The 25,779-nt window shown below is 39.0% G+C and overlaps 1 protein-coding gene across 2 annotated transcripts in view; it reads right to left on the bottom strand.

Annotated features, from left to right (window-relative positions):
* flrt1a (fibronectin leucine rich transmembrane protein 1a) overlaps positions 1 to 2,883 on the bottom strand; it is a 55,271-nt gene extending 52,388 nt beyond the window's left edge. The window contains exon 1 of one of the 2 annotated variants that reach the window (XM_034226572.1): positions 2,374 to 2,883. The gene's annotated coding sequence lies outside the window, so the exon portion shown is untranslated. The remainder of the gene's footprint in view (positions 1 to 2,373) is intronic. The other variant, XM_034226571.1, reaches the window with a different exon arrangement.
* Between the last annotated feature and the right edge of the window lie 22,896 nt (positions 2,884 to 25,779).

The raw sequence follows: 25,779 nt of genomic DNA, 5'->3' as shown, positions 1-25,779 counted from the left end.
TTCCTATTCTACTTACAGCTTCACCTCCCACTTAAAATATATTGTATGATGGGGCCAAATCACAATCACCTTGTGCACATGTCAATACATATTCGTTGCCTCAGAAATAAGTCTCTCCTGATTGACTTTAAGTAATTAAAAAGACAGCGGTAGTGCAGTCACTGTGAACAACAGCAACACATCACAAATCCAACAGGACCGCCATGTGCTCTCTCCAGATAAATCCATACCCCCATGCTCGAATGGGGTCTCGCATTATCTACGGATAACTTCAAATTAGCAAATAACACGCAGCCAAGCCACACAAAGACCCTTACATCACGAATACCTTGCACTTAATTGTGCCTGATGGGACTACAACCAAATGGATAAGAAAACCACACTATTTAATGATCGTGCTGGATTATATGGCGTATAATCTTCCATGCTATAGGTCATTTGATATCTCAATAACGATATACAGCACAAAATACATTTTCGGAAATACTGCTAAAACCTATATAATATGTACTCCAGTCAGTGTGAATTCAATATTTTCCAATTTTCTCATAATGTTTCTCATTAGACTAAAAACTTTAGTGTAAAATTACAGGACAATTTCAAGTGAAATTACAGAGAAATATTGAAAAAATATTTCCAAATATGCACTTTATGTTCATTGCATTGAACTGAGTGGCAATTCAGATTTTCTAAGAAATTAGTAAATTGCTTTCTTTTTTGTGTTTTTAACATTATCTCTATAGTAGGCTATATAAAGATATCTGGATATACGATTTCAGCACAATACATATAATACCATTTTGAATTATTGCTCAGGCCTCTTCAATAACTGTGTTATTGCCTAATACAACTTGAAGAGGCTGCATTGTGCCTGAGATAGACAACCAATTGCAAATCACAATTTCTGCACATGTATTGATAGATGATGAAGCCCTGCAAATGAAGTCAGCAACCCTCTGCAGCAGCAGCATCAGTTACAATGCAACTACAGTGATTTTTACTTTCGTTTTAAAAGGTACGGTCAGGTCCTAAAAGTGAGCAATGTAATCAGCGAGGCCATTCAACATGAATGCCATCATTACTGCCAGCGAGTCAGAGGGCAGTCCATCCAAGAATATCTCTTCCAACTTTCACAAGATGAATTCCTCTGGAGATGCCATCTGTTTGTCTATCGCCCGCGTGTCATGTGCACAGGTTAGATCAAGTTATTGCAGCAGGCATGTCTCAAGTCTCTGCAGTTCCTTATTCATACGATTCATAATCAGTCTTATGTTTTGCTTCTGTGAAGTGCCCCTCTGAGGTTTCTCAAGACACATCTACCTTCATCCTGATCTTCAGCAAAAAGGATTATTAAATGAGTTGCATTGGAAATGTAGTTCTTGGACGTCATAATCAGACATGTATGTGTGAAATTTGGGATTGAAAGAGCTATTGATTATATTGATGGAACATTGCTTTGTTTGCACACATAACAAGATGCTGCAAAACTGTTAAAATAGGACACGTTTTTCATTTAAATTCAGATGAAGCATTCTGTGTGGACACACATGAGAACTTCCCATGGCATGATGCTCTGAAGCACAACATTTCTATGTTACATGTTTAGATTTACTGCATGTTGTCTTGATTTCAGCCTGCGGCATTATTACATTCAACTGTTTTACCAAGTTAATAGCAATTTAATGGGCATTCATGGTGGGAGGCACTGCTGCAGGAGTAATATATGCAGTCATTCTGTCCACAAGTCAGATAACTCAATGGGAACCCGGCAGTGGGGGTGGGGTGTGTGTGCACGTTCAGGTTATACAGAAGAACTCACCAACTTTACAGTCCTCACCTAAACCAGAATATTGGGCTATAGAGTATTTCAGTACACAGAATGGTCAATGAAAGCACTGCTTAGATGGTCCCTCCAATAATTGTAATTAATCCAGACATTAAATACAAAGTACAAATGTAAAATATCACAATAGGAAACTTACATGTTGCTGCTTCAATATGCTGCTTTCTCTCTTTCATACCCCTCACTGCCTATTGCAGATAAATGTAGCCTAATTATTGTCTCTTCTCCTTTCTTTGGATTTATATCCAAACTGGGCCCTGGATCCAGAAACCACTGCCTATATGTGCAGCTGTATGCCAGTTATTCAATAAAACACGATTCCTCAATCAAGAGGCGATTGCATTGTTTCAATCACAGACCTGATTATCTCTTGCACCGAGCCTCAACCAGGAGACAAATACGAGTCAAATACTTGTTGGTGCCATCGTAATCAAACATTGATCGGGTGATCATCATTATTATTATATATTTTGGACAGATCGGATGATGAACGGCATATTGGCAGTCGGTGCACATCAATCAAAGCTCACCTACCGGATGAAGCTTCGTTCGGATGCCACGCTTTCTCTCCGCTGTGTTTGATGCAAAGTCCCTCAGATTCTGGCCGCCCTTTTCCCCCCGCACGGGTCCTCCGGTGTCCTCCAGAAGCAGGTGTGACCACAATCTCGCCTTGTTGTATTCCCATATGTTGTCGCCAGCGCAATTATGAATGCTCCAGTTGATCAGTGACTGGGTAGCCTGTGTGATCATGTGCTCCTTTCTCTCTCCCTCTCTCTGTAACTGCTCCCTCCGCCCGATTATCTCCCCGCTGCGGCACTGCTACATGGTAATACGGAGAAATAAATAAAAAACGTGCCCGAGTCGCTGGCGAACTTGCGCGCCTTATTATGACAATTAGTCACCGGACCGGTCCGTGCCTGCTCATCCGTGCACCTCTGACACAAAAAAAATCTGCTGGCTCTCAACTATATCCGCTATTTGCACTGAATAAATTACCCCCGAGATGCTGCTGTATTTTCCGAAAAAAAAGAGGGAGAAAAAGCTCAATGTAATGTGCCGGCTGAGGCTGGAGAAGAAGAGACTGAGGCATAAAGGATGGAGAGGATTAAAGCAGAGGGAGGAGGAGGCTGCACATTTGTGAAAGCCTTTCCTCTATATGTCCTTTGAATAACAGTGAGACACGGTGCATATCTTCCCAAGTCTCTCTGTCTCTCTTTCACTCAGCTGCTTCCTGTGTTCCAACTCAAGTGTGAACTTGTGCATAAAAAGCCGCACAGATCATTGATAATGCTGCAAATGTAAAGTCATCCATATATGTATCCATATATCCATCTACCTATATATCCATCTATCTATGTATCCATCTATCTATCTATCTCTACCTGCAGTGTCTAGAAATCAATCCTTGTGAATAAATAATATCACTGGGAGTCTCACTTGCATTTTGGGAATGTTTTGGCTCTTGCTCATCTCAGTCTCACTCCCTCTCTGTCAGACTGATGGATGTTTTTAGTGATGGTTTTTAATTAGAGCTCCACTCTGATCTGCGCAGCATGTTGGGCAGGTTATGATTCCGCCTAATCAAGGCACTGTTAGCCCGAGCTTTGACAGCGAGTGTTTGCAAAGTGGTCCACAAATTGGTCAGACATCTGCTGCTCGGGTCCCCAGAGTGGATGTGGACCCCGGCTCGCTGTGGGATGGGGACCTGGGCCGTGTTGTGAAACTCATCGCCGAGATTAAACCAGCTGCTTACATTTCAGTTGTGCATCAAAAACAATAATAGTTTGCTTAAGAGCTCTCCACGAATATTCTGGTGTGTGCAGGTCTGCCACGACTTTAACCAGAATTGTATACGTAAAAGACAGAAATGTAAGCAAAGATCAGTGTCTCCTATAATTACAATGCAGAGCGTCAGCATATAACATCAATGATTCAGTAGGACCTTGAAACATGAAAAATGCAACTATACTCAAATGATTCTCCTGTGCTTGCGTTGCATTTAATGTTATCTTGTAAGCTTCGGATTGATGCATGTGTTTTCTCAGCGAAACAATTACTGTAACATCTGAGAGTGCTATAGCCTGGGAAATGATTATAACCTTAGCCCTTTGAACAAAGAGCACAAGGGAGTTTGGAGTGCCTGGCTCTCCTCACTGAGAGATGAAGTTCCACAGAAAGTCAAGGAGGCATAAAATAACCTGTTTGAGAAAATGGTTTGCCAGATCGTTGACAGGACTTGTCTGTCTGCTTGAAGTCTAGGATGCAGTTTAATAACCCCTTGCAATTATACCTTTTTATTAAAAAAGCTAGTTATGAAATGGGGTTATTTAAGGTACTTATCCCTAGTCTGTGTACTCTCTGTGGTCTCCACCTCCACGTCCCTCATTTTGGAGGAACAGACTAGAGTTGAGGCACAGGAGCAAAGCAATGTAATGAAGCGGACACAGCGGCGGCAAAATGTATTTTAGCAGCCCAAAGGAATCGTCTTTAGTTTAACACTTCAATGCTTTACCTTGCTGTCAGTCAGCACCTAAGTGAACACACTTTATCCATCCAGACGTAGACGAGTACAAGGTAGAATAACTGTGTTTGTCAAACGCTGGCTTGATCCGTTAGTTGGTTGGCGTTTTGTGTGACCTTGGCGAATTCGAACTAACCCTTTAAAAACACCAAAGACACACGTGAACTCAAACAAACGTAAATATTCAGGCACACCAGCAACCCCTTTGGTTTGCGAAGTAAAATACATGTTTTTGGCAAAGAGGTCTGGTGTCTTTCGAAGTTAATAAAGTAATCAAGGCTTGAATAGTCGGAATTGCTGCTGCTGCCCGTACTCAGCCATACACTGCTTAGTTTCCGTGATCGCCACCTCTTCTAGGTAAAACACCAAATATGGATCTCATACAACTTCAAAACATCTGAACTATCCCTTTCGGCTGCCAAAATCTTCATTAAAATGTAACAACTTTTTATGTTTTGGTTGGTGGGTGAGAAGGCTTGTTTGTGTGTGTTTATAAAAAGTACATGCCCCTGGCAGACTGTTAGTTTAGTTAGATGTTCACGCTCCAGTGCTACTAGATATATACTACATCGGCTGTGAGAAAAGCTACCTGACATTTTGTGCAGGCAAGTCATCGATAGTCCAATCACTGTCATGCTGGCAGGTCCAGACATTTCAGGGGCTCTGCAGGCTGACTGTTGATTTTAACCGCTGCTGTGCAATCGTAAGGTGAGCTGAGCATTATGGACTCTGCTTCATTTATTTGGCTGCCTAGTCTGCATGCATAAGACCTGAGAGGACTAATACGCCAGTTGTTTCTTACTGGCTAATGTCCACAATCTGGTTTGAGTTCACAGCTCGTCAGCATTTGATGTGGACGTACATAAGCTTGCACGTTCTCAAATGTGCTAATTAAATGTACCTGATTCTCAGAATAAAGGCTATGATGATGATGATGGCTGATGACGTTGCTGTCCTTGAAGGTTGTGTGTATCTGGCTTTTGTTTGTTTGTTGCTAAATGTGATTTGCCATAACCATGGCCATATTGTAATTAGACTGCAGATTGAATGAGAGCTTCAGTGTTGGGATGACACATTATTCTTTAGAAGGAAATGCACAAAGTCCAAGGGCAATATGTAAAACATCCATAAACTTGGACAATAGTGTCCAGCTGCAGAGAACAAGGCCCAGGACTCATGTACATCACCATGGTGGAGAACCACTTGTTTTCCTTATCACAAAATAACATATATGACACTGTATTATTTAAGCAGTTTAGTGTCTTATCATGCTTATCATAAATAATAAATAAATTGACAAACTGCGCATATACTTAATGGATTGAATATGTCCATTGTTATTACATTATTACATTGTGCAAGTGCAATCAACAATGATGAACTGAAGAATAAAAAAGAATGCTGCAAGTAAATGAGCTTGTAATACCATTGTAAGTGCTACTGCATTGGCTTCAAATAGGTCGAACATTGAGTACTGAATAGAGATTTATTTTAAACATGTAAGGCTAGGTGCGGGCGAAAAAGGTTGTTTTTTTCAGTCCGCAACAAAAGATGTGTAGACTCTATGCTGTCCTGAGTTCAATGGGAAGCATGCATGTTTTTGATTCATAGATCCTAGTCGCATTAAGGGAGAAGCAAGCCGATTAGTCGATGGGAAGCAAAGTGAGAAGGCTAGATATGTTTTAACTATTTATGGGATGTAGAAGGAGCCTGATCCATTCAAGGCACAGATTTGGACACCAACTGGTAGACAGAGAGTTGAAAAGCGATACTGCATACTGGATGAGCTGCAGAGGTCTGACCAGCCATGAGAGAGATGCACAAGTCAAGGTATGAGATGACAAGAGCCTGGACCAGAACCTGCACGGCTCTGGGTGAGTAGAGACGTGTCCTTCTGATGTTGTATGGAGTGTATTTGTCTCATAATTGTATCACGTCCATGTGACACAACCTCCATCAATAACACAAATGTTAAGAATACAATCCTAATATTTTGATATATCTGTGTACTAGTTAGTTCATGTTAAAAATCAACATGTTCTTACCTAGGTTTTCCAATGTGCTTCTAAAATGTACCTGATTGTCATAATAGAAGCTATCTCTGTTGAAAGCTGTATCTTGTTTATACTGTAGCTAGCTGCTAAGAGATTTGGAAAATGTTAAGCTGCAACATTTAAAACATTTTCTTAGTTTAGCTTAGCTACCATTAACTAGTTGCTAATGTCAATAACTAATGGTAACACTAGCACAACAACCCAGTCTCACGGCATTTCGTGTTATAGTCACGACATTTAATCTATTGATTCGTGTTCACCAACACGATTTGCCCCTTTTTTTCGTGTCACACAGAACGATTTTAAAAGCAATGTGTTTCTATTGGTAGTGTGCTGTTTCGTGCCTGCAATTATCGTGCCTGCAATTATCCTTGTTTTTATGTATTTGTTTAATTCTATAATCTTGGGCGTTTTTGGAGTCCGTCAGGAACTGAATTTCCAAATAAAGTAACGGGAAACAGACGTAGGCGCCAGGCGACATACAGTATTTGATAGTTGATGCTTGAGAAGACTAAAACATATTCATTACTCGTTATTCTCTACTAATAGTTCATTAAAAACTGTATATAATGGCTAATTTGCACATCCCTTTCAAGATTTCAAGAATTTCTAAGGTTTATTGACATATGATATACACAACTACGGTGTAGAGAGTACTCAAGTTGTAAAAAAAAATCAGGGGGGATGGTGGATTTTATGGGGACATAATTTGTGCTGATAACCCGCCGAGGGTGGGAGACCAACCAGCATAAAGATAATTATTATACTCCTAAAACAACATGCATGTTATGGATGTTCAGATACTCCTTTCATTGCTCTTGACCAAGGCACCTCAGAATTAGAGTCGGTCCCCGGGCTGCCATGGCACCACTAACATTTAGGGTCAAATGCAGAGGACAATTAGTGCAAAATCTTTTTTCACTTTAATTGAAAGGGGGGGAGGGGATACAAAAATGTGGTTATAATGGAAGTATATGGTACAAATCTTGTAGGTTAACAGTCCCTCATTTATTATTCAGATGGACCAACTGATTATACTAATAATAAAGTCAAAATAGTTTTTAGAATATTGAATTATAGTGTATTTTTTCAAAAAAGCAGTTACTGGTATACGATCAAAACTGTTATCTAAAGGGTTACATTGTTATCGTAATTAAATCATTATGTAAATTAAACACTTCATGAAAATTTGAGGAAAAAATTAGAAAAATATTGATCCGTCATCATTTTATTGCAGTTCAAATACAAATATTTTATGTTAACATTCCCAATGTTACTTTTTTTAACAGGGCATTAAGTGCAAATTGAAATTGTTTACAAAATATGAAAATATATTAAAAGATTATACAGATAATACAAAATAGGACCAATGTTGTCAATGGCTGCCTACTCCACTCTCCCCCATCTCATAGAAGTTTCCAAAGATTTTCATAATCATGCTTTTTGGTCTCAATTTTTCTGGCTCTTGCTTTCGGATTGTTAGCTAAGCAATGGCTTTGAAGCCAAGTCTTGACATATACATCTGGTCTGAAGTTCGGAACTTGTTCAGTGGAGGGCCAACACACTTGATGAAAAGCAAGGCTGACATGCTTTTTACCTCTAGGGAGCTTCTAGTTGTGGTTAAAATATTCATCTGACTAAACCCACGTTCACACTCAGCTGTGGAGATGACCAGAGTGTTCACTGCTTGAAGGAGGGGTTTCAGCTCTTCTGGTGCTGGTGGTATCATTTCATCAACAGTTTTGAGTCTTACCAGCTAGCTAACACGAGAGAAAAACGTAGCTAAACTCCAAACTAAGTTGTTATTGCTGCTTATGTCCATAGATTCCACCTTTGGTGACTAAAGTAATGAGTAATGACTAAGATTACTGACTCTTGACTTACCTGAAATGTTATTTTTAGTATTTTTAAATATGAAGTCCCTCAGATCGCGTTGTCCTCCTGGTCACTTGGCCTTTGTGATGACCGTTACCTGCGCTTCTGGCATCGATCAAACAGGCGCATCACGGCGCTCTGGCGCCCTCTAGGGCACTCGCATTGTATAGCGTCAGTGACTTGGTAAAAATTTCATTGCGTGTGTGCGTGCTCACTCGCTCACAGTATTTTACTCAAAATGCGCAAAATTAATGTTGAAATAGCAGTAATACCAGTGCCACGTTCATTGATAAAATTACATAAAGGGATGGAAAGGGGGAATGGCAGTTTTAGAAGGGGGATGATTTTGACCGTTTTTATTTCAGGGGGGATGCCATCCCCCCTCATCCCCCCTCAACTCGAGTACTGTTATGCAATGAATTAAAAACTTGGGTCGCAGGTTCCTCAACAGTGCATTACAAGACATCTATCAATGTGTGTGTACCTCCACCATTAAACTGTCAAATTCTGCACATTTCTTATACTATCTACCAGTGGCGTAGCCAGGAATTATTGTGTGGGTGGGCCTGGAGAAATGTAGGTGGGCCAGGGGGAGACATATTAAGCTTGGGGTCTGAGCTGAAACTTCATTAATGATTTTAATGATTTTTTAATGCACTAATAGAACATAAGCATAAATTAGCAGTGAAAACAAAAACATAGGCACGGCGGCCTCAGAATGTGTGTAAAACTGACATCCACATAGGGATGGGTATCGTTAAGGCTTTAACGGTACTACTACTTTTATCGATAGCGCTTATGTTTATGCTCCAGGTTCAGTACCAACCACATCATAAAGTACGCGGACGATACAACAGTGGTGGGACTCATCAGGGACAACAACGAACAGGCCTACAGGGAGGAGGTGAAACATCTGACAGACTGGTGTAACACCAACAACCTGATCCTGAATGTCGATAAAACAAAAGAGATGATTGTCGACTTCAGGAACAAAAAGCACTGTCACCCACCACTCCACATCAACGGCACAGCAGTGAAGACTACAGACAGCACCAAGTTCCTGGGGCTGCATATCACAAGCAGTCTGACCTGGTCCACTCACACGACATCACTATTTAAGAAGGCACAGCAGCGCCTACACTTCCTGCACAGCTCTCCCCTCCCATCCTCACCACGTTCTACAGAGGAACCATAGAGAGCGTGCTGACCATCTCCATCTGGTCGAGAGACTGCAACGCCAAAGACTGGAAGTCTCTGCAGAGAGTGGTCAGGACAGCAGAGAAGATCATCTGAGTTTCTCTCCCTCCCATCAGAGACACCGCTCAGAAACACTGCCTGACAAAAGCCCAGAACATTTTGAAAGACCCCACTCATCCTCACCTTGCTCTGTTCTCCCTGCTGCACTCCGGCAAGAGGTTCCGCAGCATTAAGAGCAAAACAGCCAGATTCTGAAATAGCTTTTCCCCCAAGCCATCAGACTGCTGAACAGCAAGTAGACCAGTAACACAGAGATTACATTACGCTGTGTAAAGAGCACTTGTTATATAATATGTCTATTTTATTTATATGTATAGTAAGTCTTTATATTTTAAACGCACACTTTATCTTTAATTTTATCAGCACCACGTCACTATTATTTATTTATATGTACAATTTTATCAAGTTTTTATATTATCCTGTTCCTGTAAGCCAGTACGTTTTAATAGTACACTCTGTGTCTTGTTGAAATGACAATAAAGTAGGCCTATGTCTATCTCTATGTCTTATCGATCCGGTCCTTTAACATTACTTTTATCGGTTATTTTGGAGAAAAAAATAAGGTAAACTAACTAAACAAATTGTGAACAAAACTAACATTGCTTTTTATTTCAATTAAATACATAATATTTCACATCAAAAGAAACAACAATGTTTTAACAAATCGTATTAAATAATGTGATGACAGAACTGTGAACAGAATAGCTGAAACTTTAACCAAATAACTAACTCAGTTTCCTCTAATCATTAACCCATGTTTGTATCATGTAGTTAACTCTGTGTGTTGCTGCTAGCATACATAACACCTGACGTGGAAACGTTACTCGTGGATGGGGCTACAGAGCTACTAGAGAGACAGTGGAACCCGGTGCATTTCTCCGTCTGAATGTGGAGCACTTTTGCTAAATGTTTAGACAAATTGCTCGTGTTACCGCCCTTAAAAGCTAAACTCTTATTGCACTTTTGGTAACGAGTATTGTCCACATCGACACGGCTATAGTTTAACCACCTCGGAGCGCGTTCTCTCCGCCATCTCCTCCGTGTGTGTGTGTGTTGCTGCATGTAGCAGCTGCGTGTGTGTAAACTGCCCCGCCCCCTCGCTCATTCACTAACGGCAAAAGTTACTTTACTTACTATAAAAACTCACGGTAAAAAATTGCACTCCCTATTCCATTGTCATGAAGGTGGAATCTAACTATATCCAGAATACGTTTTATTGGATCCAGGCTAGAAACATGTTTATTTCTGCTGTAAAGTTGGGCAATTTAACATGGGGGTCTATGGGAATTGCTCCTTTTTGCATCCATCCCCTGTCGGCCACTAGATGAACTGCAGTTTGTGGCACTTCCTTCTGGGCTTCCCGGCTCTGCGCTATGAAGCGCTGATTGGCTGTGGGTGGGCCAGACGTGCATGTGGGTGGGCCCAGGCCCACCCGGGCCCACCCACAGCTACGCCACTGCTATCTACATACATCTTATAAGAGTATAATACATATGTATAATATCAGTTAAAATAAGTGCTTCAACATAGTTAACATTGCAGGAAAGCAATATATTAGACGTTAAGTACTTTGTCAGGCTTAATATTTATCTTTAGATAGATATCCCCAAAGCTTTTCTCTTATTTAAAAGAAGACCTTAACCTAAAGTATTCTTTAATGTTTAAATAAAGGTTAATTTGTTTGTCTGTTTTGCACATCCTCCTATTAATATCTTTGGACATCCGGCACTAAACTGTTTTATTGTAGAGATCACTTACAGTATCTTCTTGATTATTTATATTCTATATTTCTATCATTGACCTTCTACTTTCACCCTATTTTTTGTATGTAAAAATAATTCAATAACGTGCTTTAACCACTAGGCGGTGCACACAAGGTACACACAGAATGCCATAATAACTTTGTACTATTAGTGTAGGACACTTATGTATGTATAACATCTGAAGATGTATAGTTTTATTCATGTTTTCACATAATTGTACAGGATATTGCTATAATATTTCACATATTGTAGTTCTACACATTAATATCTGATTTGTAAAACATCACAGACAGAAAGGTATCTGTCATTTAATGGTAAGCTAATGAAATTCTGAATCCATAGATGTGTCTCCCATCACCCAAAACCCCTGACTATTCTCTCAACTCAGTATTTACATTCTTATATTCAAAGAAAATCAGTAATATCTTTAAAAAGTCCTTTTCTATCAGCTGTGCACCGTTATGGGGTAAATATGGCCTATCTACCAATTGGATCAAATATAAAAGTCAGCCGAATTAATGTTGATACTGCAAGGAGACGTATTGTGTGAAGAGAAATTGAAGATGTTGTTTAATTGCTGATATATTTATGATCCACGTCACATATTCAGTTTCGGTGGCAGTTCTTCCAGTTTGTCCAAAGGTCTTCTAATCAGGGCTCTATAAATAGAGAACTACGGCAGATGTGTAATATTTAATGCAGCCGAACCGTTTATTACAATGCCGTTATGTGATGACTTCCAAAGAGAAAATAACAAGACTGTAAAGAACTTTAGAGCACCCTGGTTAGATGAGGAATTAAGGGATCTAATGAAACAAAGAGATGATGCAAAACATGTAGCTCTCTCATCAAGTTATGAGTCAGATGGGCAAATGTATAGAAGGTTAAGGAATTATGTTACAGCATTAAATAAAAATAAAAAACAGTTGTTTTATGGAAATAAAATTAAAGAGATAAAGGATGACAAGAAAAAACTGTGGAGTTTAGTGAATGGCATGATGGGCCGTAAGCCGAAATCCACCTCAACATATCTTGAGGTGGATGGGACATTTTTGACAAAACCAGTACAAATTGCTAATTATCTGAATGATTATTTTCTTGATAAAGTAAAACATTTGAGGAGAAATATGAATCAAACTATAAATAGTAACTCCACATTTCTAATAAAGGATTTAATTATGAAAAATAAGAAGTGTACATTTAAAATAGAAAAAGTGACAATTACAGATGTTGAATGTCTACTAGGTAAATGTAATGATAAACCACCAGGAGTGGATAATTTAGTTGGTACATTTCTTAGATATGTTGCTAATTTTGTTGCAGAGCCTATCTGTCATACTATACATTTGAGTATTGATAAATGTATTTGGCCACAGGCATGGAAAATAGCAAAAATGATTCCACTTGCAAAAAATCCAGCTAGACCATTTTCTGGTACAAATAGCCGTCCAATAAGTTTATTACCAGCATTAGCAAAGATAATGGAGAGAATAATTTTCAATCAAATACAAAAATACTTTGAAGGTAACAAACTTAATATTGTGTATCAACATGCTTACAGACCTGGCCATTCCACATGCACCGCTTTAACACAAATGACAGATGACTGGAAGGGCGAACTAGATAATAGGAAGTTAGTGGGTGCAGTACTACTCGATTTTAGTTCTGCTTTTGATGTCATTGACCATTCTTTGTTGTTACACAAGCTGGAACAATATGGTTTTCATTTTGAAACGCTGAAGTGGTTAGAAAGTTACCTGACAAATCAAAGTCAGTTTTTATTAATGGAAGTCTCTCAAAGATGAAAACAGTCACTTGTGGAGTACCTCAGGGTAGTTGTTTGGGACCACTTTTATTTTCTATTTTTACAAATGACCTACCATTAGTGTTAGAAAAAGCAAAAATTGTAATGTATGCAGATGACTCAACAATATATTATGCAGCATCAACTACAAGAGAGTTGACAAATGTTATGAATAAAGATCTACTACTGATATCAGAGTGGGTCATAAATAATAAGTTGGTACTTAATGCGGGAAAAACAAAATCGTTATTAATAGGATCAAATCATATGTTAAAAGGTGAACCAAAATTGCAACTACATTTAAACCATATTGAAATTGAACAGGTCCAGGAGACAAAATTGCTAGGTATAACCCTGGATCATAAATTATCTTGGTCTAAACAAATTGATAATGTTGTATGTAAAATGGGACGGGGTGTGTCGCTTGTAAAAATAATTGTAAAATATTTGCCTATGGATGTCAGGAGACAAGTTATGGATGCTTTGGTTCTGTCGCAGCTTGATTATTGTTTGGTTATATGGTCTAGTGCTACTGAAAAAGATTTAAACAAACTACAAGTAGCACAAAATAAGGCAGCACGATGTGCACTGCAGTGCTCCTACAGAACCAGAGTCACTGAAATGCTGGAGACACTGAAATGGTTAACTGTCAGACAGAGGTCAACTTATATTTTATTACATTTTGTCAGAAATATTAAAGTGACTCACTCACCAGATATATTATCACAAAGGTTTATAGCGCAATATGCACAACATAACTATCAAACACGATATACAATAGAAGGAAGGTTTGTATTACCCAAAACTAAATCAAATATGGGACAGAAAACAGTCATTTACAGAGCCATGATCAGCTGGAACTCTTTAGGTTCACATCATTCAGGAAAATTCTCAAGTTCATTTCAAAAGGTTGCTAAAAACTTATTTAAGTATTACAAAGTAAATTTGAACTGTGCCTGTATGCATATGTTATTATGTACACTTATTTGTATTTACTTTTGTTTGGCCTTAGGATGGCGATAGTTGGATGACCATTTTAGTTTTCACTTCATTTCTGTAAATTGCATGAAATTATGAGCTGTTTTGTTTTGTTTTAATTTTGTTGTATGTATGTTTATGTATGTTTTGAGTGTGTGAGGACCCCAGGAAGAATAGCCAATGCTCATGCTAGTGCTAATGGGGATCCTAATAAAGACAAAACAAAAACAACAAAAAAGCAAGTACACTCGGATTAAAGTATTATTTAAAAAAAAAAAAAAAATTAAAATCGTAATTTCATATCGCATAAACACCATATCCCAACGTGCATTGCGGCTAAACAATCCAATCACCGAGCTTAAACCATAGCTGAGGATCTTGGGTAATCAGTTCACTGTGTGTATCTGTTTCCGGTTATTTTATTTTGAAATTCAGTTCCTGACGGACGACAAAAAAGCCTGAGATTATAGAATAAAAACAAGGATAATTGTGTGTTATTGTTGAGTAAATAAGTGTGTTATTTAGAAAACAAATTAGAAGGAAAAAAAGGTTTTTAAAAATACAGATTTCAGTATTCTGAGGCTCTGAGCCCCATTTCTTTTCCTCACAGACGGCAAAAAAGTCCGACATTATACGATTTCAAATAAAAACAATAATCGTGGCTTGATATTGAGTAAGAACATGTTTTTATGAACCAAACAGCTTCCGGTCTTCCAAGACCCGACCGGACAAAAAGACGTGGTGCAGGCATGAAACATACTACCAATAGAAATACAAATTTTAAATCGTTCTGTGTGACACGAAAAAAAGGGGGAAATCGTGTTGGTGAACACGAATCAATAGATTAAATGTTGTGACTATAACACGAAATGCCGTGAGACTGGGTTGAGCACAACAACAACAGGAAGAAAGGACAGATAACATTATTGCAAACAACAGCGTCATATATAGCTAACTTTAGCTTATAACAAGGTAACCCGTTTACAAGTAACGTTTTATATCCATAATTTAGGTTATTTTTGCACCTGTGTATTATTAGTAGAGGTCATTTAAAATAATGATCAGGTTCTCGTATTCTGATGGTGGTGTTCTGTCGTACACATTTTGAGATATAGACTTCAGTTTTCTCCAGAGGAAACTGCAGTTGTTCAGGTTTATGCAATTTAAGTATTTTGCAGTATTTTCTTTAAGATGTAGTGAGCAATATGGTGATTGAGATCATGATGTTCAAAGTCACCTTTACCCCCTTAATCTTTCAGAGTGCCCAACCGGCCCCCAGGAACAACCCCCTTACCCCCCCCTTGTGACATTTTGTTCATCTGTCCCTCATCCAATGCCACTGCTCTCAAGCTATGCTGCATTTATTTCCTTATCCTCACTCTCCACGGCGTCTCAGTGGGAGTGGGAGTATAATTACGCAGTCAGACAGTGTTTACAGACGCAAAAGCTCCTTAATTTATTCCAACAGTTAGCAGTAATTCCCCACTTTAATTTATAGCTCCTCCACCCAGTGGGAAAACGAGAGAGGCTGATAGTGAGAAGAAGGGGGGAGAGAGAAGGAGCATATGGACGTTATATTACAGAATACAATGTGCTTCTACTTACACATGTTAAAGCCATCATCATTCGTTTTACTGCACATTTAAGTTGTTTCCCTCTCCCAATCTATTGAGGGTTTTAGCCCACTCTGTAATGGAAAATATACAAACAGCAAAGATGTTCATGGATGTGTTATTTGTAGATGTTTTTATGTATGGGGTAGTTGAGTCGATCTTTAGTGTCATTTAAACAACACTGTGACTGGATGGCAATTTAGTTTTACCAATGTGATACACGTCTTCCCTTGTAATGCTTTTCAGCCCTGGTTTTGGTGTGATTCACCACAAGCGGGGAGTCTTTTCAGGCCAGCAGTCGATTACTCCTGTGTTTTCTTAACATCTAAGCCTCTCTAAAGCTGCACACTGGTGTGAAAACTGGCATTGATTACATTCATACTGCCGCCTCGGACCAGCTTACAAAGGTTCTTATTGACTTTTTAGAAACCATGTGAGGCAAGGTACAAAACCTTAATGAAGGCACCCAAAGACTTCTGTCAAGAGACCCAAGAAAAACAGCCTGCTGGACTGCAGCAGCTGGTACATAAAAACGCCTCTCCATCCCAAGCATGAAAGTCTAGCAGCAATGCAGCTGAGGATTTCAGAACAGAGAATTAGGAAATGTCTGCATTTGAAGGCTGTCGGTCAAATTTTAGACATATCCACAAAAGTGTATTTACAAAACCTATATAACACACTACAGGAAAGAAAAGAAAAAAACCCAAAAGCATAAAATGGCCTCTTTAAGATTAAGTCATTGTTCAGGAGGTTTTTCCAGGGAGCCGATTATCCAAAGAGATCTCATCTTCTCCAAAAAAAACAGACCGTTAAGCATTTCATGTTAAAAATCATCGTTTCCCTAGCAGGCACACGGTATGCAAGCTCACTGCTAATGTTTGTATTTTAAGTTATCAGAAAAACAAGCTGAGCAGACATCCAATGACTTAAAACATTCACCATTAAAAATATAGGGTTAATACAAACAGCCTCTAAAATTATATTCCAAAAATGTTGCTGTAAACTATATAAAAATGTAATATATGACATATTTTGGCATACAACCACAACTCTGACAGTGCACTAAAAGGGAACCATCTCCATAGCAGGTAAACATATACAAAAACATAGGTCTATTACATTTTTGATATTTAAGTCTGGTTATTCTACATATTATGTTTGCACAATATGGGCACATTGCATTTATTGTAATACTAGAATTTCTGAATGGCTAACATTAGAGGGGAGCATTAGTAGAAGTGCAGGAGTCAAAGCCACAGGGCCATGACAATGAGTTTAACAAATCTGTGTGGCTAGAATGCTCATTTTTTATAGAAGAGAATCACCAGACTAATTCATGAAACAAGGAATATTGAGTGCAAGAGTTAGAAAGGAGATTATGTAAAGGGGAATGAGGGTTGCTTCAGAGGCCAGAGGGCTGTCGCAAAATTGGAACATGAAGATCTTGCTTTTTAGGAAAAAACACAGACACTGATTGCCGTGTTGACTGGGAGCATGGAGCAGAATTCACTGATGATGAACCACCAGGGAGTAGTTGGCGCGATGTTGGGTGTAGCCACAGTTCCGTCGCCACAGGGAATGAAATGATCCTGTGCACTTCAGTAAATAAGCTGCATCTGTCACTGGTCACACATGTCAGCAGTAAAACCTAACAAATTTGTCCGAGAGTTGTCTCATCTGGCAAGTCTCTTCAGTAATTAGTTACAGCAGACTAAATGATATCACTGGGTCGTCCTGATGAGCCAGACACTATGTCACTGTGACCTGGTTTCAGCCTCGCTATAGAAACTTGAAAGCCAAAGACGTCTCACTTGGATGGATGTGAGTACAGGCAATCTGCAGTCAAATATTTACTTTATACTTCATGAAAACTATTGGCATGTTGCCCATTAACTGGGGCAAGGTCCCCAAGCGGAGGACTCAGGTTCAAAGTGTCATCCCCACTGTCTCCCCATGTATTTCTGTGGTCAAGGTCTTATTTAACCATTTATTACTACATGTGGAAAAGTATGAAGACTAAAAGATGTTACTCTCACTACCTCAAAATAGTTCACCGATTCTGCATTGTTCTCATTTATTATTGTCAGATTGAGTAAAATAAGAAAATATATTTGATTTTCTGCTTCTTCAGGAGCATAAGGGTGTTGTTTGACCTTATGTGATTGACAACACAAACAAACCACCAACAAGTGTCTGATTCTAATATTGCTTAAATCTGATTGGTGCATGGAAATGCGTGACAACAGCTACAACAGCCCAGATAGAAAGGGAAACCTGCATTGCCACATTTTAAACAACATGTTTAACATCATCAACATATTTCCAACCATTTACATCTTTGACAATTTAAGATGCTGTTAAAAAAAAATCAATCTACTGGGATAAACCCTGCAGCCATAACTTTTTTGTCATTTCAGTGCACGATCATAACCTTGCACATGGTTCAGTTTAAAACCTTTTCTCATGCGACAAAGAATGACATGACTTAAGTCAGTCAGTTATGTAGTCAGAGTGTAATGTAGGTATTAAATGGGAACATTAGATGGAAGCCTGTGAGACTGTAAGGAGGAGGATCAATCAATCTTCTATTAAGTTTTTGGATCCTGTGTTTCTAGAGGTTTTTTTACACCCTATTAGGTAAACCTAGTAAGTGAACAAAGGTATAAATCGTTGAAGTAAATTACCACAAAAACCCTCAAGACCTTATACAAGTACCTCATAAAACACAATCTCAGAACAATTTGTGGATTCAATGTAGTGTACAGGAAGCCTACAGTGGGCCATTTCACAGTTGGCTCAAGGCTTTCTTCATTTTAAACACATTTACATATTCACAATTGCTACAGTAAAAAGATTAAAAACTGAAGTTTAAATTTCCCTTCCTGTCACATCATCCAATTTTAAACAGCGAGATAAAACTGAGAAAATCATGTAACATTTAAAGGATTGCTTATGAATGCGGGATTTCACAGTCGTGTAAAAGTAATAATGGGTTTTGTGAGAACAATTTGTCAGATTTCCATCCGTATCACGGTGCTATGAGGCCTCAAACTATACACCACGCTTCCTCTCTGTCATTTACAAAGACAATTCAATTTTCATTCTGCCTTTACACCATTCATCCGGCTGCCTTTTCTATACATTAAAGACACATAAAATGAGCTATGGATGGATAAACCACGTCAATCAGCACTTAAGCAGGAGGAAAAACAAATGATCCAGCCTTAAAAAAAACAGGTGATAAACAAGAGTGGGAGGTAGGAATTAAAACATTTATTTCAGACTTTAATATCCCTTTTTCCCTTGCATGCGGTCAACAATCCATCCCACCATGCTGCAAAGGGTAGTGATCCATTACAGCATGATAACAGTCGAGATGAAATGAGTCAGACCACTCCATTAAACCTGAAGCAGCTGTCATATTCCTGCAAACTAATAAATCCTTACTGCTCTGTATAGTGTCCTTGTGGGTCATTTTAATAAATGTAAATGTGATATTGGTCTCCTCTATAACGACTGCCCTTGTTTCCCCTGCTTGACTAAATATTTCTGGTTCCCTCTTCCTGCAGTTGTGGCTGGTCTCCTTCAGACTGCAGTGTTAAATGGCCATAGTTTGTGGAATTGCCCCGCGGGACTCAGCAAGGCACAACCAAATATTTACAGAGGAGCAAATTCTTTAATCCACATCCCAGCCATCATTTGTCCCCTGCAGATGCAAATGTGAAATATTCTTGGCACAGAGCACAGCAGAACGGGCGCAGAAGAGAGGTAGTGGAAGTCAGAGTTAAAGAGGCCCAGCATTACCAAATGTTGGAGGTTTAAGCATCGTAATAAGACTGTCAATATTTAGCATTATTTATTTTAAACCAATTCCATACAAAGTCCATATCCAACAAGTATTGTGTGGGTATGTTGATCCTGATGTTTTATTTCTCTCTGCCGTAGAACTTCATTCTTTTTGGAGTAGGCTATTTAGCAACTCGTGAATATTCGTGCCTGAACAGCCAATGGGAGGATTTTCCAACTTCAGCATGTAATACTATATATCCTCCATTTCAGATTCCTGTAACGTCAGGAGAATCTTAACCCTGATAAGCCTTCGAGACACAATGTCAGGGGATTTTTTAACTCAAGTTGAGGCAATATAAAATTGATATAGCCGTCTATTTACGTCGCCTGCTTTGAATTATGTAATATCGCCAAACATCCCCTTCACATTTGAACCTTGGGTCAATCCCTCATTCAATGTCTTGCTGCTGGAAATCCTTGTGAGTGCACAAATTGTCTATTAATTTGCTCCTGAAAATAATAATTTCACACAGAATTATATGTATTCCTTTTGCTATGAACTTAAGTACAGAGTAACATCTTCAGTAGGAATGAATAAGCATGGGGCTGGGTTGGGGATTCAACGTAATGAGAGACTGACTATGGCATTGTTGTTGTTTTTTGGGCGGGATCTCTTGACAATAACAAAATCATAAAAAATGACAACCCTTATCCTTTAATAGGTTATCAAGGGTGAGTAATTACCAATATAAAGCTCATCCCCCATAACCACTGGGGACTGTCTGAATTACTTATCAAAGATTCATCGTTGATGAATCCCAATTAAAGAGTTAATTTTCCACACCACTGAGCTAATTTACCCTGTCCAACAACATACGGGACGGAAATACTAGAGGCTAGCAAGGGAGACAAGATCCCCCGAGAGGCATATGGTTGGGGGGTGGGGTGTATTCCTTTAGTACTATACCTTCCTCACGGACAACATACATGTGTATAGACCTATCACGAGGTGTCCCAGGAGAGAGCAGTTGTCTATGAAATGGTTAAAATGTAAAAAATGGAATAATAGATAGTATAAGCACAAGGCTGTTCGAGCCCCTTCCAGTTAAAACTAAAGCACTACTTTCACTTTTCATTAATACTCTGCATACCCTAACCCTATAGAATACATTTCAATGGAAAAATTATCTGCCGGCATAAAAAAACAAACCAATGATATTGATGCAATCTGGAACCCATTTATTGAAAAATGTAATTAATAATCGTCAATCCGATTTCACCAACCACCCCTTTCTACTTCTTTAAGGTCATGCTATTATTTATATGCCCCCCCTTCCTATGATATATGACTATTATATTGTTACTCATTTCATTTTAATTATAATTTTGTCATGTATTACTCTCTTTTTGTCCAATTCCCCAGACGCACGCACGTACGCACGCACGCACACACACACACACACACACACACACACACACACACACACACACACACACACACACACACACACACACACTGTTTTTGTTTTCTTTTTTTGTCTCCTTGTATATTTTGTTATTTGTTTTGTATAATTGTAAATGCTCCTTATTAAAAACATTTTTTTTTAAATACTCTGCATCAGAGACCGGGCCCAAGGGTGCTGCAAGATTTATCATTGTTTACTGTTTTTAAGAATGTTTTACAGCAATTTTTAGGCAACATTTACATACGTTTAATGTTCCCAAACATATCACAACAGAAACAAAAACCAATAACAATCTAACTCACTTTATTAGGAACTGTTTAATATTCACTTATGCTTTAGCTAATGCCATGATAACACATGATAGCCTGTTGTCATAGTAACTAAACACACTTTCTTGCTTGGGAATTTCTCAGGATCTCCACAATCACAAAAAATGTTGACCATCAGGAAAAGTGTTGGAAAATATGACAGTGTAAACACATCTCAGCCCTCAGCACTGTCTGACAGGAGTGTAGCAGAGAACTGACACAAAACAACTATCAGACTCATCACTACAGCTAACGGCTGAACGGGCGGTCTGTATGGTGCCGTGTGTTCCCAATATCATATGTGTGATATCTGTCATCCCTGGGATTTTTTCTCCCACACACACCCTGCCTGAATCACCTCTATTGGACTCCTTTGTTTACTTCAGTTAGTGATATCATTATTCTATTGGCTTCTATTGGCTAGCCCTCCAACACATTGCACATGATAGGCTAAAGGGCGAGACACTTCTGACATATCTCTAAGCGGTTGACCAATCACAACAGAGCCGGCCAGCTAACCAATCAGAGCAGACTGGGCTCTGGTTTCAGACAGAGGGTGAAAAGAGGTGCTGCAGTACAGGCAGTATGAGAAAAATAAAGAGCTTTTTGAACATTAAAGCCAAGTAAATCACAGTAGAGGCACAAAACACAAATATGAACCTGAAGATAAGCATAACATGTCCTCTTTCAACCGCATGCACCCTTTTGTTTGTTTCAATTGGTTGTCCTTAAATATAAGCTCATTTTAAAATTTGAAGAAAATGTATGAAAACATTAGCATATGAGTGTGTGTGTTGTCTCAATTTAAGACTTGACCTTAAAAAGAGATTTGGACGGCCTTGAACTTAAACACTAACAACTTGTGACTTCATTGGACCTACATTTTGACCTGGAAATATTTCAAACCTTCCCCCAAGCTCAAATATTAAAACAAGTGTTTTTTGTGTCTCACAAATCAGCACATTTCTCTTAATTTTCAAATCAACTTTTTAATCAAAATGTGTGGGTCAACATTTTAAGAGAGCATATTATGACTTACTTGACACTCAAATGAAGGACTTTTCAGCCTTGACTTTGGACTTGAGTGTAAAGGCTTGAGGAGTAATTGTGACGTGCAAAAGAATGGCAATTCAAACTTTTTTAAATGTATTTGTATATTTTACTTGAATTTGATATAAAATACGATATATTGTATGATGAAAGTGTCTGAAGTTGATGAGACCCATCAGGGTGGTATATTAGTAGCTCAGGGTGCCATGAACACATATTTCCTTTGAATGGGGTGCTTTTTTTTTCTGGTGCAGTTATTGTGTCTCACAGAAGTAGACCTTTGGGGTAGTGCTTAAACCATAAATTGTTCAATATGTTATTCTGTCATTAACAAACCAATACAATTGCCAGCTTCTCCATTTTGTATTACTCGATATTGAATATGTGAGTGTGTTGACTGATGTAGCAATTTCTCAAATATCTCTCTGGACTCTTATAACTTGTAATTAGCATGTCTTTCAAGATAACTTTCAATCAACACCCTTTTAGGGTTGTGGGTTGTTTTGAAGCTCACCAAGGATCCAATTCTTCTCATTATGACCTTTCACAGAAGTTATATTAGAGTATAAAGCACATACTGAGAAAAATAAAACGTTTCATTTCATAAAATGATTAAAAGAAGAGAAAATCACACCCCGGGAAAATGCATGTAATCGGAGCTTAAGGTAATAATTAGTTTTTGTTATAATGATATAATCACGGTAAATGTTTGCGCAGATCGATTATCTCCTATTTCTAAGTCTTCATCTGGTTGTGTGGTTCCTTTTATGTCCTGTAAGCCTGTTCTTTACCTCAGTGCTTTACACCTACTCGTTGGCCTTTGGACTTGAATAATAAGAAGCAGAGCACTATCCAGGGAATTTGTATGAATTAAGAAATGCCTTAAGCGAAGAGGGTGGCAATAACCGAACAGCAGATAATAAATGCGAGTTAAGCTGACAGAAATGTGGGTGCATGCATAGCAATATCGTTATCTGTAATTTAACGGTGAAAACGGTTATTGGGCTGTGGGAGATTGAAATGTTAGGTACCTTTGAAACTGGGTTATTTAAGGAGAGAGCTTCAGTGGCAGTGACGGCCCTCGCTCTCCCAGCAGGAGCCACTGGGGAGGGAACCTGAGGGCAGCTATCGATCCAGGCGTCTGCTCTGCATGTGGGCAGCGAGCCTCTAGTGCCATAAACTCCTTTATTTCCCTCTAACCTTCGTGAAATGGTTTTATGGCAGAAGGAGGCAGAACATCTCCAGAGTTTTCGCGGAGGTCAGAGCTGCGTCCATCTCCCTAGTGCTGTAAATGGCTTACTGCCAAGCTGAGAGAAAAGAGCTGGATGTTGCTGTCATGGATTTTTCTGTCATATCTTTCTCAACAGTCCCTCAAAGGGCAGCAACATCTGCCAGGGCAACATCTGCCAGGGCAACATCTGCCAGGACCTCAACGGGATCAAAAAAGGTCACCAGGGACAGATGTCGTCCCTTTTATACCTGACCATTAACAGTAAATTAGCTTTGGCTGAAATTGAGCTCAACGTTGGCTTTGCTAGCTAGACATTTGAAAATAAATTAAACATTACAATTTAAATTAGACAAGAAGGCCATTGAATTATTTAAATGTACACTTTTCTGAAACACCTGGACACTGTAGTTTTGAGCTGACCTCTCTCAAATGGCAGTGTAAAGTGATTTTTAGAAGGGACTATCTTGAGCCGCGAATACAAGTGTGATGCCCTACAAGTATGTTCGTATATCCAGCAGTGGGACCGTGACTGGGGTTTTTAAAAATTAAACTGCAGTGCCCATGTTGGTTGTAATGAATAAATCCCATCCAACCATCGCCCCCCTCTGCAGCATCATTTCCCAGCTCCTCCTGGGGGATCCCGAGGCGGTCCCAAGCCAGATGTGTTGTATAATCTCTTCAGCGTGTTACGAGTCCACCCCGGGGTCTCCTAATGAATAAATTGCATTCCTAAAATGTGTTTTATCATATGACTACACCATGTTCTTTTCCAAGTTTGTCAAGCAAAGAGAACTACTAAACATATATTTTTTGGGGGGAAATTTGCCACACGAGCACAGTGTATCTGTTTGTACCTCTGTGCAAGGGGGGGAAAATACATGAAATAACTGAGGCGACGCACGAGGAGGAACTCAATTAATAATGAAGATGCCACAACAGAGATCTCTTTCTTCATCTTGCATTATCACTACCCTCCTCTGAGCCTACACACACACACACACACACCAACTCCTCCTGCACCCAGCATATGAATCCTCTTGTTGGTAATTATTATGCTTTGCTGTTTCCGCACAAGGGCAAGAATGCATTTCATGTGTCCTTCAGCAGCTTATTGTGCCAGTTTCAGCACAAATGTGTCCCATGCATGCATTGCCGCTGAGAGGCTTGAGTGATAGCTGTAGGCGCTCTGATAGCCACTCTGCACACACACATCGGCTAAGAGCAATTTAGTGCCTGTTAATAAGAGCGGCGCGGAGCCCACAATAGAGTTGATTGTATTTCCTCTGAAACGGTGGTCCTGTGTGCTGCATGTGGGCCTTGTGCGTGCCTGTAAATGCACTCATGCATTACAAGGGCTTGACCCAGATCACAGACATAATAACGCATGACAGGTTGTCCTTTTGAAAGCCCTGTGCCCTAAAAGGCAGACTGGCCATTCACAGTCTCCATTTCTAATACCCTTGTGAATAAAGGAGCAGTCTGTTACCAACGTCAGAGTTTCCCTTTCAATATCACCGTGTGTTCATCTGAATCTTTTATTACCACATGTACGTATGAACTCTAACTGGTTGTTCCGACATTTCTTAGAAGCTATATGATACATTATTTTTGTGAAATATTTAAACAATGTTTGTTGTTGCATCAAATGGAGGTATTTTATTTGTGTTGTGCATCATGTTATACATATTATCCTCAAATTCAGAATGTCTGTAATGCTTTAAGATGTCACTACACCAAAATAATGAACAATAACATTATTTTTGTGCTATATGTAGAAATATATTTTTTTAATCCTATCAGTCAAAAGTATCTTTTACTTTTTTATTGTGTGTCTTGTCTTTTGAAAAATGAATTGCCGTTGGGGCATGAGACAAAGTGACAACGGACAGAAACAGAAATGATTTAATGTTGGATCATTTACATTATATTGTCATACGTGTTTTATTAACATGGTATCAATATTTCATTTTTGTTTTAATTGTCAGACACAGTTGTTGGCAATGCCACCCCAAGTCAGCAACTTAAAGATCCCTACGGTAATTAGACGCAAACGTACATAAGTGTGGGCAGAGTTCAAAAGATCATTTATGAAAATGTCTTCCGATTGAGCATCCTCATGAGTGCCGGAGACCTGGTGCCAAGCCAAGATCCCATTACAGTTGCAAGAAGAGCTAAAATTACTCCGAAGATGTGCTCACATGCCAGGACGTCAACTTAAGTACAGTTT

The sequence above is a fragment of the Gymnodraco acuticeps genome, unplaced genomic scaffold (genome assembly GCF_902827175.1).
Source record: "Gymnodraco acuticeps unplaced genomic scaffold, fGymAcu1.1, whole genome shotgun sequence".
Taxonomy (NCBI): domain Eukaryota; kingdom Metazoa; phylum Chordata; class Actinopteri; order Perciformes; family Bathydraconidae; genus Gymnodraco; species Gymnodraco acuticeps.
The sequence above is the reverse complement of the archived record's forward strand: the minus strand, read 5'-3'. Positions and strand labels throughout refer to the sequence as shown.